A 17,427-nucleotide genomic window follows, 5' to 3' on the forward strand; every position below is an offset into this window, starting at 1 on the left:
AGAAAGAGAGAAAGAAAGAAGACAGATGACTTGCTGAAGAGTGACTCATGTTATTTTTTATTTTAAGCTAAAGGATCAATAACATCGACCATCTGCCATTACAAATTAGTTGTGTTCTTCGAGGAAATCTCAAAAGGTAGATTGCAGAATCTACTCCGTAGAACAAGATTGTGAAAAAAACATTTGTTCACTGGATGAGAAGGAGCTGAGGTGACAAAGAACATGTTTTGTCAAGACTAGTGGTTTGCTATAGTCCCCTCATTTGCGTGCATGCTAAGTTGCTTCAGTCATGTCCAACTCTTTGCAACCCCGTGGTCTGTAGCCCGCCAGTCTCCTCTGTCCATGGGATTCTCCAGGCAAGAATACTGGAGTGGGTTGCTTTGCCCTCTTCCAGCGGCTCTTCCCCATCCCAGGATCGAACCCATGTCTCCTGTGGCTCCTGCATGGCAGGCGGATTCTTTACCTCTGAGCTACTGGATAAGCCCTACTCCTTCATTTACCCTCAGAAATTTCCAGAAATGCTTAGATCATCCACTTATTGAAATATGCAGAATGAAGTCTGTCCCCTATGACAGAAATCTCATGAATGCTGATTCTAGAATTTTCGTTCTCACCTGTCAGGCTCTTTAATCATGTCTTTATGATGCCTCACCTTCTCTTGTGAATTCTATCAGATCTGCAACATCATCTGGTCAGTGATATTTCCCCAAATGAAAAAAAAAAAAAAAACCAAAACAGGTTAACATCACCAAACTGAAAAGTATTGTCTTAAAATTTAAATTATTTCATGTGTTTGTACTCTTTTGGACTCATTTTCTTCTTTCACCATTTTTAAAGACTGAATGAATGATTTTGAGCTCTGCTATGTATGGTCCTGCAAGAGTATCAGCCTGTGATTAAATTTATGGAGTGCATTACTTGATACTCAAAGGAATCTACACGTGTACATCTATGCCCACAGTAGACTAACTTGAGAAAAATGTAGCCTAATGAAAAATGCATGGACTGAGTGTGTGAAGAGCTGTGTTGAGACTCAACCCACCTCTTTCTAGCTCTGAGGCTTTGAGAAAATCACTCACCCTCTCTGGCTTCCACTTCATCAACCTTAAGGTGCAACTAATTATGCGTTTTGGCTCTGAGCATCCAGTTAATCACATTTCTGAAGAGCTTTGTAAGCTGAGAAGTGTTAGTGTTAGCCTCTCAGTCGTGTCTGACTCTTTGTGACCCCATGGACTGTAGCCCACCAGGCTCCGCTGCCCATGGAATTCTCCAGGCAAGAATACTGGAGTGGGTTGCCATTCCCTTCTCCAGGGGATCTTCCCGACCCAGGGATGGAACCAGGGTCTCCTCACTGCAGGTGAATTCTTTACTATCTGAGCCACCAGGGAAGCCCTGTGAGCTGAGAAAGAACTTTCAAATATTAATTTACTAATAAGAGCTGAGGCTGGAAATATGCATTAAAATAATAAGAATTAAAGTTCACTTGTAACAGACATACCATCCATTTATAATCTCTCATAGATCTACCTGAGAATTAATTTATTGAGGGGCTATGATGCATCAGGTGTCCCCCCCAGAAACTTGTGGTGAACCAGACAGGTGTGATCGAGCTCTGCAGTGAAGCACAGACAGTAACTGATAAAACATGAGGATTCACATAACTTATCAATTTAGACCATGCTAAATGACATACAAAGTGAGAGGGAATGAAATGGTACCATTTGGGCTAAACCTGGACCATGATGAGGGGTCCAGCTGTTGGATGAAGACCTGAAGGAAAAATCTCCAGGCATAGTGAACAGCTCATGCCGACCCTCAGGGTGGATACGGTCAGGCCTTGAAGGCTGCATTTTCCCTTGTTCACTTTTCTCCATCTTTGAATTTATCCGTTTTAATAGGGGGCTCTTATATCCGCCCTCCTAGGAGGTCTATCTGACTCTACCCACCTGGAGGAAGACCATCAGCTTGAAGAGGTCTGGACCTTATGTGGCTTCTTTGTTGTCTCAAGTCCTGAGTCCCTGGAGCCCAGGGTCTTTTCTTGGGGGGTCCACATACTTTTCTGGTGGTGGAAGGAAGGAAAGCTTCCACCTCTTCTGGTGGAAGAGGAAAGCTTTGCTTCATGAGAAAGAGGAGGACGGAAGGATGGAGACAGACGCTTGTTCCCACTGGGGAAGCGATCAGGGAATGATTATGCCTCAGCTCGGAATCAAGGGGGAAAGTAGGAGAAAATGGGGAGGTCTCAGACCTTTCCTTCCAAAAGCAGAATAACTCCTCACACTTTCCTGCCTTCATTGAGTTCAAGACCCCCGAACAGTGACAGGTGAACCCAGGGTCAAGGAGAGGGGATGTACAGGAGCCTGGAACCCAAAACTCAGGAAAAGTTAACAGATCATTTTTTTCCATCAAATCAAGTTCCTCCCTGGTTTCTCCGACTTGAAGCAGCTGCAGTGCCCCAGGCTCTGCCCAGGTTCCGGGGTAGGAGACTGTGTGAGTGAATTAGTGTCTCCATGGTGACAGATAGTCTTTGCATCCCACCCGGGTGTTGCCTCTGGACCAGCATGGGGGGATCTCACTGGGGAAAGTGTCTGTGGGAATCTTATCCCCTAGGATTTACCAGGGTCCACATGGCAGAGAAGCCTGGTGGGCTGCAATCCATAGGGTCACGAAGAGTCTGACATGACTGCAGCGACTTAGCACAAATACATGCCCTCGGGTCACGGGATGGGGGTAACTGATAAGAACCATGGACTGGCCTCCCTAGGTGTGAAGACTATGAGAAGCTGGTTGGGGTAGGAAGGACACACAAATACATTCCAGGATGAAGCCCACTGCTTCCATCGCCAGAGGCTGAGATCGCCCCTTAGACCTTGGCTTCAAGGACGGAGTTCTGACCGTTTCTCACAGAAGCATGAAACCCTGTGGACCGATGCTGGCCGATTCCAACAATGAACCTCAAGCCCAACTCCATGCTATGGAAGAAATTGGTTTTACCCGTGTCTATCCACTTTTATGCTTTTTGATCAAGGAAAACAAAGGCTATAGAAACAAATCCATATGACCATAAGAGGGGCTGAGTTAAAAACACAGCGTCCCTCTGCCACACTTGCATGTATGTATGTCTGATAAAGACTGAGGGCATCAGAGGATGAGATGGCTGGATGGCATCACCAATACAGTGGACTTGAACTTGGGCAAACTCCGGGAGATGGTGAGGGACAGGGAGGCCTGGCGTGCTGCAGTCCATGCATGGGGTCTCAAAGAGGCAGACATGCCTGGGCAACTGAACAGAAGTGACGTGTTTGATGCTTGCCTGTGTCTATATGGGTTCATTCTGATTTTCCCAAGAGAGAGGATTTTTGCTACTCTTCACCTAGAGGGGAAAGAGAGAAGAAGAGGTGAGAACAGGGGTGAAGGAGAGCTTGTGAGAAAAGATAACCTGGTTATTTATTTATGGTCTATTTCCGCAAAGGAACCTTTGCAAAGGCTTTGATAAGAGGGGCCAGAGTTTCTTAAAGATTAACCGGCATCCTTTAAAAGGGCATTAGCTTTCTTTCATGCAGGTGTCTGGAGGATGCAGGACTGGGTGGCCCTCAGAACCTCACTGGTCTGTAGATCCCCTTAAGACACACTGCTGACATCATGGCCTCCTTTCTCAGATTCCCCTCTCTCTCTCTCTCACTTTTCTCTTCTTCCCTCCCTCCCTCCCTCCTTGCCCGTTCCTCCCTCCCTTCGCCCAATCTCCCCCAATCTCCTTCTCTCTCTTCAGCTCCTTCAGGTAAATCCTACTCCAACTTGCACCAACTTGTTTTTGACTGACAGTGAACAGCGAAGAGAGTTTTCTTCATTTGGAGATCTCCTAAGGACCTAGCCTTCCCCAGGCAGCCGGTGTGGACGGCCCCTTCCCTGGCCTTGTCCTAACTCCACATCTAGCCAGGCGTCTGCATTCACCCGTCCTTGCAGGTAAGAGGTGCAGGCTTGTCGGTCAGTACTGGATCATGCTGCAACCTGAAGGAATTTCTGCAAAAAAAACTTTCCTTCGAAAGGTAATGAAAAAAGTATGACTGCTAAAACTGACTGAAATCATTCAAGACGTCCAAGCTTATCTGAGGGAATTTACAAGTGTTGTTTGCCTGTGGAAAACGGGTTTTTACTTAATGATGGGGCTAAAAAAAAAAAAAAAAAGGCTTTATTCATGCCTGTAAAACAATATCCAGATGTTATCTTATATGCTGTGGGTGGAAGCGCTCTAGATGGAGGGAGAAGGCTTACTCTCTTTGCAAGGTTTTCGTGTTTTTTTCCCCCTCCTAGTGTCTGTGAGAGCAAGTTTGTTATGGATTTTCAGTGATTATATAGTTGTTTTTGTTTTTGTTTTGCATCATTCTTCGGTAGTTATTTTCCTTTGTCGGTGGAGAAATCAGTTTAAGTTGGCGTAAGGGGAAACCTCGCTGTAATATTTTAAAATCTGTTACCTATCCTTACGAGAAAAATGTTATGTAAGTTTTCCATGGTAGGTATGAGGAATGTAAACAGTTCTGACTCTGGAAACATTAGGAACCTGGTTCACAACCCATGGCTAATGCGTTTTATAATCTGTGTGTAATTTCACGGGCGTCTAGACTGTTCTCGGCTAATCAATGTTATACTGGGTGAAATTTCCATATTGTTCCCGTGTATCTGGTTTTTTATCTCCTCTCTCCACTTCCACATTTAGTTGCCCGAAGGAAATAAGGACGTGTTGTTCAATAGATGTCTCTTGACCTCACAAGTTCTTTAAGTCACAGGTTAGGAAGCTTACAACAAATGCAATGTTCCACTCAGTAAAACCAAGGACCAAAATTTGTCCCACTCAATTCAAACCTTCAGGTTGATTTCTTCTTATCAGAAAATACCTTAATCTTTTTTTTTAACCTATAAGAAAGATTTTGAAAAGAAGTGATGAGTGACTCTTGAAGTTCTTTTTTTGAGACTTCAAAATCACACTGACACACACACAGTTAATCCTAGATCCTATTCCATTCTGCCCTTTCTCATAAATGTTTAAACAAACATGTAACATCAGCAACAGCCTTAAGTAATCAATTCTTTCACAAAATTGCCCTAAAAATCAAAAGAGAAGAGTCAAATGCAATCATCATGCATATTCAGATGCCATCATTTTATGAAAATTTAGAGTTCCAGTTGAACAACTAAGCTCTTACCTTGCACACAGCTCCCCTTGGTGCTGTTCTTGCCCCGGGTTTTATTCTGTAGCAGTTTTCCTCCTTCCCTGGTGATAAATATAATAAATGGCCAGGCAGGGAGTGACCCAGAGGTCGTATGACAAGTCTTTTTAAAAGTCTAGAAGGTAGAAGAGTTTCACCAAGTCCCCGGTAGTTGTGTCTCAGAAATGCTAATGAAATCACGGGGCTAACAGGTCCTCACTGAGTGAAATAAATGCCCAAGTCGTTTGGGGGTTTCCTAGAAGTAGACTTAGCTGAATTTGGTGATTCTGGTTGCTTAAGGAAAACAGAACTTTAAAAAGTCCTCCCGCCCTCTCATCCATCCCTCCTTCCCCCCGTCAACCGTTGTGGTCATTTTTCAGAAAGTGCTCTTTCCCTCTGTTTCCTCTCCTGACACTTACAGCCGGTGCAGACAGCTGGTGTTTGAAGGGGAAAGAGATGGAGCAAGACCCCAGGCTTCCCACGCCCACCGTCCAGAAGAGCCAACAAAAGCAGGGCTGTTGGCTCCTTCCTCTCGCTCTGCCCTTGCATGGAGGAAATCTTAAAGGGATTGAACTTTCTTGTTTGGGGGTGTGAGCGTGTGTAATTATATACCTGAATGACAACATGCTTGCTACAAGGAAAACCAGCAATGTGTGACTTGAGGCAGCTGAGAGAGAGGAGGTAAACTTTTTCAGACTTTGTCACTAAATGTCAAGATTCTGAAACCTCTTTTCCTGCCACACCCCCCTCTCATCTCTCGGAGACACGGGGCAGCCACTGACTTTACTTCCTGACTCTGCTTCAGGGTTGTTTGTCGAGTGTGTTTGCCTGGTGGACGCATCAGAACCTTAGAGGCGGCATAAGAGGCCAAAGAATGAGGCATGAGCTTGCTAGAGTCGCTGACAACCAGCCCCTGGGGACGCTTGCTTAAGGCATATAAACCTCCCTGATTATTTCCTTCAGCCTTTACTCTGTAAGGAACTCAGCTCACGTCTTCTCCCCTGCAACCTGTGAAGCACTTCACGCCAGAGTCAATCAGGTACTGCGCCGATCCTGCTGTTTCAAATCTTCTTTCAAGTAAAAAGAATTCTGCTCCTCAAATCGGCAGTTAGCTATGGCCAGGGTTAAGGTTATCTTGTGCACTTGTGAAGCAGAGTGTGTTGCTTATTAATGGGTACATGCGATGCATATCAAAGAGAAGCGGTTCTTCGTTCTCCTCTCTCCTGCCCTTCACCTTCCTCGGATGGAAACATCTTGGGAGTGGGGCTGGGGTGCCTTGGGAGCAGCTGGGGGCTGGATACAGACAGGGAAGAGGCAGGAGCAGCGTGGAGTGATACAAGCGGGAGGGGAGCTAGCTCTGTGTCTCTCACGGAGTGGGCAGCGCTGTGGAAGGGGGCAGATTTGAGCCCAGACATCCTGCTCTTTGTTGCCACGCAGGTGGTTTCCTGCTGTCAGTTTTACCGACCAGGGAAAGCCTACGGTGACCAGAAGTAGTAGCTCCAGAAGTGGCAGACCCTCCCACAACTAAAGGAGCAAAGGGCAGCCTGCTTTGCCACCGGGAGTGGAGAATTGAGAGAAGAAAAAAATAACTTAGAATCTAAAAGCAAATGTCCTGGGAAAGAAGTTTTATTTGCTAAGTGTGACTTTGTTAGGATGAAAGGAGAAAAATGAGCACATACTAATTCCTGGTGAAAGACAAAGCAAGATAAGGGAGCCTGAGGGACGTCCCTGGAAGCCCAGTGGTTGAGATTTCATCCTTCCAATGCAGGGGGCCTGGGTTCGATCCCTGGTTGGGGAACTAAGATCCTACATGCCCTGCAGCATGGCCAAATGATTTTTTTTAAAAATTTTTTTTAAAAAGTGGGGGAGGCTGAAAATCTGCCCTCCCTGCAAAATGCCGGTTGAGCCAATGCAGGCAGTGATGTGGGCAATTTTGCTCACAATGCAGCTGAGTCCACATGGAGGTTCCCACCGTCTCCACAAGGCTTTTTAACCAAAAACATTTCTGCTCTTCTCATAAACAAGGTCAGAGCTTGTGAGGAGCCTGTGTACCTGACTTCCCTTCAGCAGGTACTGTGAATTAACTGGTGAAGGCATCCATTAAATAAGAGTCACCACAATCCAACTGGACTCTGGAAGTTCACACCTGGCCTAATTCTAGAATAGTGCTTCCACACCTAAAACTCTATAGCATGGAATTCTAGGTATTTCTCTCATGCTCCCAAGATGAGCCAGGTTGCCTGATCAGAGCTCACAGTGTCAGAAGACACACGAGAAGGACAAGGTGTTGATTTGCAGCACTAAAACCTACTTGTCTGTAGGAACACACCTGTCCACAGGGAACAGTGAGGTTGAAGAGCATGTCTGTGCTACCTGAGGGCTGAGGACTCAGAGGACTTCAGTAATCCCTTTTAAAAGGAATTAGCTAGCAATAGAATAGGGCTTCCCAGGTAGTGCTAATGGTAAAGAACCTACCCGCCAATACAGGAGACATAAAAGACAGTGGGTTCGATCCCTGGGTCAGGAAGATACCCTGGAGGAGGAAATGGCAACCCATTCCAGTATTCTTGCCTGAGAAATCTCATGGACAGAGGAGCCTGCAGGTTACAGTCCATGGGGTTGCAAAGAGTCGGAAACGACTGAAGCAACTTAGAACATAGTGATAGAGGAAGCCCAGTTTGGTTCTGTTCCTCCCCATGACCCTACAGCTCAGATTCAGAGCAATCTAGAAGCATATTGATCCACATTAAACAAGGCAAGCCATTCCTTTCCTTCAGGACTGGTCTGTAGCCACATGGCTGCATTGACTATATAGCCCCCATTCAGTGTTCTGAGTTCAGGAAAATGACAGCCAGGGTCTGACCCTTTCCCTCTGGTTACAAATCACACTAATCCTTAGAGTCACCATCAGGGCTGTCGGAATACAAAGGAGGTGGCTCTGAGGAGGAAGACTGCAGCAAAGGATCCAGTGTTTGGAGTGTTTTGAGGGTCCAGGTGGCTGGCTTTGGGTTTCAATCCACAACCTGTTTCAGCAGAAATTACACTGCTGTGGGGTTGATAACTATGAACTTCTTGTGAGTTTTCTCCACTGCTGGGACCAGAGTCTGATCAAGACTTTATGGATCTTCAAGATTATACAATTTTGAGGGCCCTCTTCAAGAAAAAGGAATGCAAGATTGTGACTATAAAATTAGACACAAAGCTTTGGAGAAAGTTGGTGCTCAGGAGGAGCCCTGAAGCTTGCATTTTAGACTGTGTCAGTCATTCAGTCATGTCCAACTCTTTGCGACCCTATGGACACTAACCTGCTAGGCTCCTCTGACCGTAGGATTCCGCAGGCAAGAATACTGAAGCGGGTTGCCATTTCCTCCTCTAGAGGATCTTCCCAACCCAGGAATGGAACCCGTGTGTTTTGCATTGGCAGACGGATTCTTGACCCCTGCGCCACCTGGAAAGAAAGATCTTTTGTTGTTGTTGTTGTTGTTCAGTTGCTAAGTTGTGTCTGACTCTTTGTGACCCCATGAACTGCAGCATGACAGCCCTCCTTGTCCCTCACTATCTCCTGGAGTTTGCCCAAGTTTATGTCCATTGAGTTGGTGATGCCATCCAACCTCTGAATGCTATCCATTCATCCTCTGAAAGGCATCAATAAAACACTTCAAACAGGCTGGAGGCTTTGCCTAGCAAAAATATCTCTGTGTCTGGCCAGGGACAGCCTCTTCTATTTCTATGAATGCTGTGTTCGGTACAAATAGCAGTTATCAGTGTCATTTCTCAGTGTGAATGCTAGCTAAACCCAGGCCTGCCAGCCCAGATAATGCTCTTACTCAGTGAGGTTTCCGTCTCCAAATATTTGCAGATTTGTATCTTGTTCATCCTCGTATCCTTTGCCAAAGAATGCAAGGTTGGCTCCCCGAATGAATCTGGTTTTCTGACTTCCTGAGTTATTCTTTGTCTACCTTTCAGGAATATATTTCAGAAGCTTATCATTAGCTTTGAAATATCATGAAATTTGACATCATCTCTACTCCTCCTACCAACCTCATCCCCAAATACTTGCAACAAGTTAAAGAAAATATATGAGCACAGGCTCCTTTGTCAAGAGTTGTCTAACAACTAAGGAATGTCTTCTTCCTATTTTCAAAAGTCCAAAGGAATGGAACAAATGGAAGGAATCTATGTATAAACGAAAAGTGAGCTATGTCACTTGCAAACATATACTTGCAACTGACAAAGTCAATGTTGGTGTGTATTTAGCCATGGTGGCTCAGATGATAAAGAATCTGCCTGCAGTGTGGGAAACCCAGATTCATTCCCTGGGTCGAGAAGATCCCCTGGAGAAGGGAACCCACTCCAGTATTTTTGCCTGGAGAATTCCATGGAGAGAGGATCCTGGTGGGCTACAGTCCATTGGGTCACAAAGAATCAGACATTACTGAGCAACTAACACTTAATAATGAAACTGATGGTGAGATATAAAGGTAATATTCAAGTGCCAACAATGTCACAATACAATGGGGCTTTACTTTCAACATTTTGTCTTGCTTAGTAAATTTCAAATCTATAATTAGATTAAGTGTTTAAAAATTGCCCTCTAAACAGTGCTGCCATAGTGACATTAGTCTTAGCATCCCTCTTTAACAAAAGAGGTGGTATCATGTCCTTTGACCCAATTCTTGTTGACATGGGTAGCATGCTAATCTGACCAAGAAACACTCAGGGTTCCAGCTCTTGAATTCACAGCCGCCCTGACTCTTACTGCCTTGCAGAGATGAAGGGAGTGAAGGCTCCTCTCCGATGCCTTCCTGACTCAGTCTTTGGGAACTTGAGAAAGATCTCTCAGAAGCTGGCTGTCTATTTCTTGTCTTAGGAGTCTAGGGGCAGGAGAAATTCCCTAGCCAGAAGGCTGGAGAGAGCATCCCAAAACACAATCAACAACAGTAAGGCAGCAGCTCTCCTCGTAAGCTCCCAGTCAGTCAGTCAGTTCAGTTGACTCAGTCATGTCCAACTCTTTATGACCCCATGAACCGCAGCCTTCCTGTCCATCACCAACTCCCGGAGTCCACCCAAATCCATGTCCATTGAGTCGGTGATGCCATCCAACCATCTCATCCTCTGTCATCCCCTTCTCCTCCTGCCCTCAATCTATCCCAGCATCAGGGTCTTGTCAAATGAATTAGCTCTTCACATCAGGTGGCCAAACTATTGGAGTTTCAGCTTCAACATCAGTCCTTCCAATGAATACTCAGGACTGATTTTCTTTAGAACTGACTGGTTGGATCTCCTTGTAGTCCAAGGGACTCTCAAGAGTCTTCTCCAACACCACAGTTCAAAAGCATCAATTCTTCGGCACTCAGCTTTCTTTATAGTCCAACTCTCACATCCATATATGACTACTGGAAAAACCATAGCCTTGACTAGACAGACCTTTGTTGGCAAGGTAATGACTGCTTTTTAATGTGCTGTCTAGGTTGGTCATAAATTTCCTTCCAAGGAGTAAGCATCTTTTAATTTCATGGCTGCAGTCACCATCTGCAGTGATTTTGGAGCTCCCCAAAATAAAGTCTCTCACTGTTTCCACTGTTTCCCCATCTATTTGCCATATAGTGATGGGACCAGATGCCATGATCTTAGTTTTCTGAATGTTGAGCTTCAAGCCAACTTTTTCACTCTCCTCTTTCACTTTCATCAAGAGGCTCTTTAGTTCTTCTTCACTTTCTGTCATAAGGGTGGTGTCATCTGCTTGTCTGAGGTTATTGATATTTCTTATGGCAATCTTGATTCCAGCTTGTGCTTCATCTAGCCCAGCGTTTCTCATGATGTACTCTGCATATAAGTTAAATAAGCAGGGTGACAATATATAGCCTCAACGTACTCCTTTTCTTATTTGGAACCAGTTTGTTGTTCCATGTCCAATTATAACTGTTGCTTCCTAACCTGCATACAGGTTTCTCAAGAGGCAGGTCAGGTGGTCTGGTATTCCCATCTCTTGAAGAATTTTCCACCATTTGTTGTGATCTATGCAGTCAAAGGCTTTAGTAGAGTCATTGAAGCAGAAGTAGATGTTTTTCTGGAATTCCCTTGCTTTTTCTATGATCCAATGGATGTTGGCAATTTGACCCCTGGTTCCCCTGCCTTTTCTAAAACCAACTTGAACATCTGGAATTGCATGGTTCATGTATTGCTGAAGCCTGACTTGGAGAATTTTGAGCATTACTTTACTAGTGTGTGAGATGAGTGCAACTGTGCTGTAGTTTGAGAATTCTTTGGGATTGCCTTTCTTTGGGCCTGGAGTGAAAAACTGATCTTTTCCAGTCCTGTGGCCACTGCTGAGTTTTCCAAATTTGCTGGCATATTGAGTGCAGCACTTTCACAGCATCATCTTTTAGGATTTGAAATAGCTCAACTGGAATTCCATCACCTCTACAAGCTTTGTTTGTAGTGATACTTCCTAAGGCCCACTTGACTTCACATTCCAGGATGTCTGGCTCTAGGTGAGTGATCGCACCATCATAATTAACTGGGTCGTGAAGATCTTTTTTGTACAGTTCTTCTGTGTATTCTTGCCACCTCTTCTTAATATCTACTGCTTCTGTTAGGTCCCTACCATTTCTGTCCTTTATTGAGCCCATCTTTGCATGAAATGTTTCCTTGGTATCTCTAATTTTCTTTACGAGATCTCTTGTCTTTCCCATTCTATTCTTTTCCTCTATTTCTTTCATTGATTGCTGAAAAAGACTTTCTTATCTCTCCTTGCTATTCTTTGGAACTCTGCATTCAAATGGGTATATCTTTCCTTTTCTCCTTTGTTTTTCACTTCTTTTCTTTTCACAGCTATTTGTAAGGTCTCCTCAGACAACCATTTTGCTTTTTTGCATTCCTTTCTCCTGGGGATGGTCTTGATCCCTGTCTCCTGTACAATGTCATGAACCTCTGTCCATAGTTCATCAGGCACTCTGTCTACCAGGTCTAGTCCCTTAAATCTATTTGTCACTTCCACTGTATAATCATAAAGGATTTGATTTAGGTCATACCTGAATGGTCTAGTGGTTTTCCCCACTTTCTTCAATTCAAGTCTGAATTTGGCAATAAGGAGTTCATGATCTGAGCCACAGTTGGCTCCTGGTCTTGTTTTTGCTAACTGTATAGAGCTTCTCCACCTTGGCTGCAAAGAATATAATCAATCTGATTTCGGTATTGACCATCTGGTGATGTCCATGTGTAGAGTTATCTCTTCTGTTGTTGGAAGAGGGTGTTTCCTATGACCAGTGTGTTCTCTTGGCAAAATCCTATTAGCCTTTGCCCTGCTTCATTCAGTACTCTGAGGCCAAATTTGCCTGTTACTCCAAGTGTTTCCTGACTTCCTACTTTTGCATTCCAGTCCCCTATAATGAAAAGGACATCTTTTTGGGGGTGTTAATTGTAAAAGGTAAGCTCTACTGGTCAGCAAAGGGTCCTGGGGAGAGTTCTGTGTGCTCCTTGCCCTGTAGGAAATAAGAAGGTCTATACTCAGATTGGGCTTATATACTTTGTGGCTCAGTCAGTAAATAATCCACCTGAAAAGTGGGAGACCTGGGTTTGATCTTTGGGTTGAGAAGAAGTACTGGGGGAGGGCCTGGCAACCACTCCAGTAGTCTTTCCCGGAGAATAGACAGAGGAGCCTGGCAGGCTACAGTCCATGGGGTCACAAAGAGTTGGACACAACTGAGCAACTAAGCACATACTCTGATAAGGGAGAGGCTACCGACTCTGGTATTCTGGTCTAGCAAATTCCATGGACTGTATAGTCCATGGGTTCACAAAGAGTAGGACAAGACTGAGCGACTTTCACTTTCATTCTTTCTGATAAGTTTGGGAAATCCATCATAGTCTATAAAGTTCGCTCTTGGAATGTCCCAGTTACCATTATCATAATAAAAAGTCTAAGAAACCTGGCAGCAAAGACATCCTTTAACTTTGAATCCCAAGATGTTTAACCATTCTGGACTACAAAGCTGCCTGCCACCTCCTCCTGCTTCCTTGCAACTCCTATTCAGTCCTCTGACTAATATTTCACATGACCCCATCAAGGACACTTCTGCAGACTCTGATTGGTGTGGGGTGGAAAGGTTCCACGTGCTCCAAGAAAAAAACATGTTATAACTTTCATACTCCACTTGGCTGTGAGTTGTACTTTGGGGATGTGCAGGTGACTGGCCAGCCTTTGGGATTTCAAAGTGGCCTCAAGGAGTCAGCCACAAAAAAAAATGGATTTCCTTTTTGCTTCTTTGAAGTGAAGTGTTAGTCATTCTGTCATGCCCAACTCTTTGTGACCCCATAGACTGTAGGGTCTTCTGTCCATGGAATTCTCCAAAGAATATTGGAGTGGATTGCCCTTCTTTCCTCCAGGGGATCTTCCCAACCCAGGGATTGAACCCTGGTCTCCTATACTGCAGGTAGTTTCTTCACCCCTGAGCAACCCATTCCCCAAAGGGTTAGGATGAGTTTGCAGAGATACATCAATACACCCTCACACAAATGAATATGAATTAAAAGTAGATGGAAAAGAAAAATAAGGGTAAGCCTCAAAGAAGTAGTTTGATGAAATAATTTACTTAAATGAGTTTTCATCTATTTTTAGAAATGACAAACTAAATGTACACAGACCCACAATCACAGAATCTTGTTTGTGCTTCAGAATTAAATGTATGTTTTAAAATATGTTTCATGTTTGACCCTGGAAATCAATTAGGCTCTCCCTGAATCTAGTTTTACTCACACCATGTTTTATAATTCTTTTGAAAGAAATATAATGACAATTATAATTAAAAGAATTATAGTTAACAATATTAATTCTGTCTCTTGAGATCTCTTTCTTCTTTCCTGTTGCTCATTAGGGCTATGATTTAACTGTCCATATGTGAGGTTATAAGCTTTCTTCATCCAGAATGTAGCTGACAGATCCCACTTCGCCCCACTTTACAGTGGTCTGTCTATTTGTCTCTCTCCCCTACCAGGCGGTAAGCTCAACATCAGTGGAAATTTTACCTTATTCCTTCTCTGTGCTCCCAGAGCTGAGTCTAAATAATTCCTCAGGCAATGCTTTTGAATCAACATGCATTGACATGAAGGCATGATTTCTGCTGTAATTATACCTTCAGTTGAACCATGATTTACATCCACCCCATCCTGCAAACATAGAGGACAGAACCCTGTACCTGAGGTGTTTTGAAAATACATTTCTCTGAAAACTCCTGATTAGGGTATTTTCTCCCTTAATGACATTTGCAAAGTGATAGATTGGCTGTTAGAGTTGCTTAACGGGGGCCATTAAAGAGGAAAACGTATTTGTATGAGTGAGAAGGAACAGGCCGCCAGTAGCTGTTGCAGCAGTGGGGTGAATCCATGGAGCGGAAATAGGAAACATGCACGCAGTGTATTTTGGAAAGAAGAAAATTGAAATAAAGCAGAAAAAATAAATATGGAGCCAGCGGTGCTCTGTGTGGGCTGAAAGTTTGATCCTGGGGAAGAGAATAATGGAAAGGAAGGAGAGAAAGAATTTACTGCGATCTTAGTAGGGAAGAAAGAGTGATTTGATCCGTGGTGAGACCCATCCAGGAGACAGGGAATTCACATCATTTCAGGCTCCCTCAAATGCTATGTTTAGATACGGTCTGTGTTAGCATACCTGTGGCAATGAGGGTATTTGGCTCGCAATGTGTTTTGAATTTTAAGATGAAGAGAATTTCCTAAGATTTGCCCATTTTAAAGATGAAATATTATAGGACTGAAATTGAGAAGAGCCACTTTTCTGTGATTACAATCTAATGCGTATCATTCCGACTGGGAGTAGTGGATGCCTGTACATGGTGTTTCAGAGTCCACATGAGGGTATGGGTAGTTAAACCTATGTTTTGTAACTGTGGGTATTAGCTTGTCTAAAGTCCAATATCCTGGGGATGCTCTCTTAACTAGCCCTTTGGCACAGCACTTTGCTTTGGTTTCAATATCTGAAGAAATGGTCCGTGACCTCCCAGCGCTGTGGTGGGTCGAAATATACATTTAATGAGTTTCTTCACCAACACCCATCAGGATTTTGGTTGGTTAGGCTCTGACACTCAGTTCTCTCCACCTAGTACACATGTGCTGGCAACTCGCTCTGCAGGAGGCTGGGTGAGGGTGTCTCTGATGATGCAGGAGGAGGAGACTGTCTTTGATCTCAGGGAATCTGCATTCCGCTGCTGAGAGGCCATGTGGATGGGGATGGAGGGGGAAAATAGTAAAAAAATATAATAATATCCATACTCAAAACAACTGTGGTGCCAGGCAGAATGTGATGAGCGATAAGTGAGGCCTTAACAAACGGCTGAGAGGGCTGAGGTGAGTCCAAGAAGGAAAGACTAGGTCCATTCGGGGAGCTGGGAAAGGCCTTGGGCATTGGAGAGAAACCTGGAGAATGAATAGGACTTTAATGTCAGGATGGGGAGGAGCCCCCTTCAGAGGTCAGGAGCATGGCAGATACAGGGGTGCACCTGAAGGGAAGGGTGGAGAGGCCCAAAGTGGGCAGAGGGGTTGAGTCTGTCATGGGGAGGGGGCAGTCGGAGAGATGACTAGAGTCCAGGTGATACTGATGATGGAAGACACTTCTGAGCACTCACCAAAGGCTGAGTCAGTCTAGTTGCCTCTTAGTTCTCATAACTACCGGCTCTCCAGGAAGCTTTCTTACTCACCTTGTTTGAGAAATAGGTCTGTAGGGTTAAAGCTATGGTTTTTCTAGTAGTCAAGTACAGATGTGAGAGTTGGACTGTAAAGAAGGCCGAGCACCAAAGAGTTGATGCTTTCAAACTGTGGGGCTGGAGAAGACTCTTGAGAGTCCCTTGGACTGTAAGGAGATCAAACCAGTCAATCCTACAGGAAATCAATGCTGAATATTCATTGGAAGGACTGATGCTGAAGTTCCAATCTTTTGGCCACCTGATGTGAACAGCCAACTCATTGGAAAAGACCCTGATGCTGGGAAAGATTGAGAATTGGAAGAAAAGGGGGTGACAGAGGATGAGCCGACCGTGGCTCAGATCATGAATTCCTTATTGTCAATTTCAGACTTAAATTGAAGAAAGTAAGGAAAACTACTAAACCATTCAGGTATGACCTAAATCAAATCCCTACCATTGTACAGTGGAAGTGACAAATAGATTCAAGGGATTAGATCTGAAAAACTATGGAAGGAGGTTCATGACATTGTACATGGCATCAAGACCATCCCCAAGAAAAGAAATGCCAAAAAGCAAAATGGTTGTCTGAAGAGGCCTTACAGATAGCTGAGAAAAGAAGAGAAGTGAAAGGCAAAGGACAAAAGGAAAGGTACACCCATGAATGCAGTGTTCCAATGAATAGCAAGGAGACATAAGAAAGCCTTTCTGAAGGATGGGATGGAGAAGGAGGTGGGAGGGAGGGTCAGGACGGGGAACACATTTACACCCATGGCTGATTCATGTCAATGTATGGCAAAAACCACCACAATATTGTAAAGTAATTATCCTCCAATTAAAATTTAAAAGAAAGAAAGAAAGCCTTCCTCAGTGATCAATGCAAAGAAATAGAGGAAAACAATAGAATGGGAAAGACTAGAGATCTCTTCAAGAAAATTAGAGACACCAAGGAAACATTTCATGCAAAGATGGGCTCAACAAAGGACAGAAATAGTAGGGACCTAACAGAATCAGCATACATTAAGAAGAGGTGGCAAGAATACACAGAAGAACTATACCAAAAAGATCTTCACAACCCAGATAATCATGATGGTATGATCACTCACCTAGAGTCAGACATCCTGGAGTGTGAAGTCAAGTGAGTCTTAGGAAGCATCACTATGATAAACAAAGCTAGTGGATGTGATGGAATTCCAGTTGAGCTATTTCAAATCTTAAAAGAAGATGCTGTGAAAGTGCTGCACTCAATATGCCAGCAAATTTGGAAAACTCAGCAGTGGTTACAGGACTGGAAAAGGTCAGTTTTCATTCCAATTCCTAAGAAAGGCAATGCAAAGTATGCTCAAACTACTGCACAGTTGCACTCATCTCACACGCTAGTAAAGTAATGCTCAAAACTCTCCAAGCCAGGCTTCAACAGTATGTGAACCATGAATTTCCAGATGTTCAAGCTGAATTTGGAAAAAGCAGAGGAACCAGAGATAAAAATGCCAACATCCTCTGGATCATCAAAAAAGAAAGAGTTCCAGAAAAAC

The sequence above is a fragment of the Muntiacus reevesi genome, chromosome 8 (genome assembly GCF_963930625.1).
Source record: "Muntiacus reevesi chromosome 8, mMunRee1.1, whole genome shotgun sequence".
Taxonomy (NCBI): domain Eukaryota; kingdom Metazoa; phylum Chordata; class Mammalia; order Artiodactyla; family Cervidae; genus Muntiacus; species Muntiacus reevesi.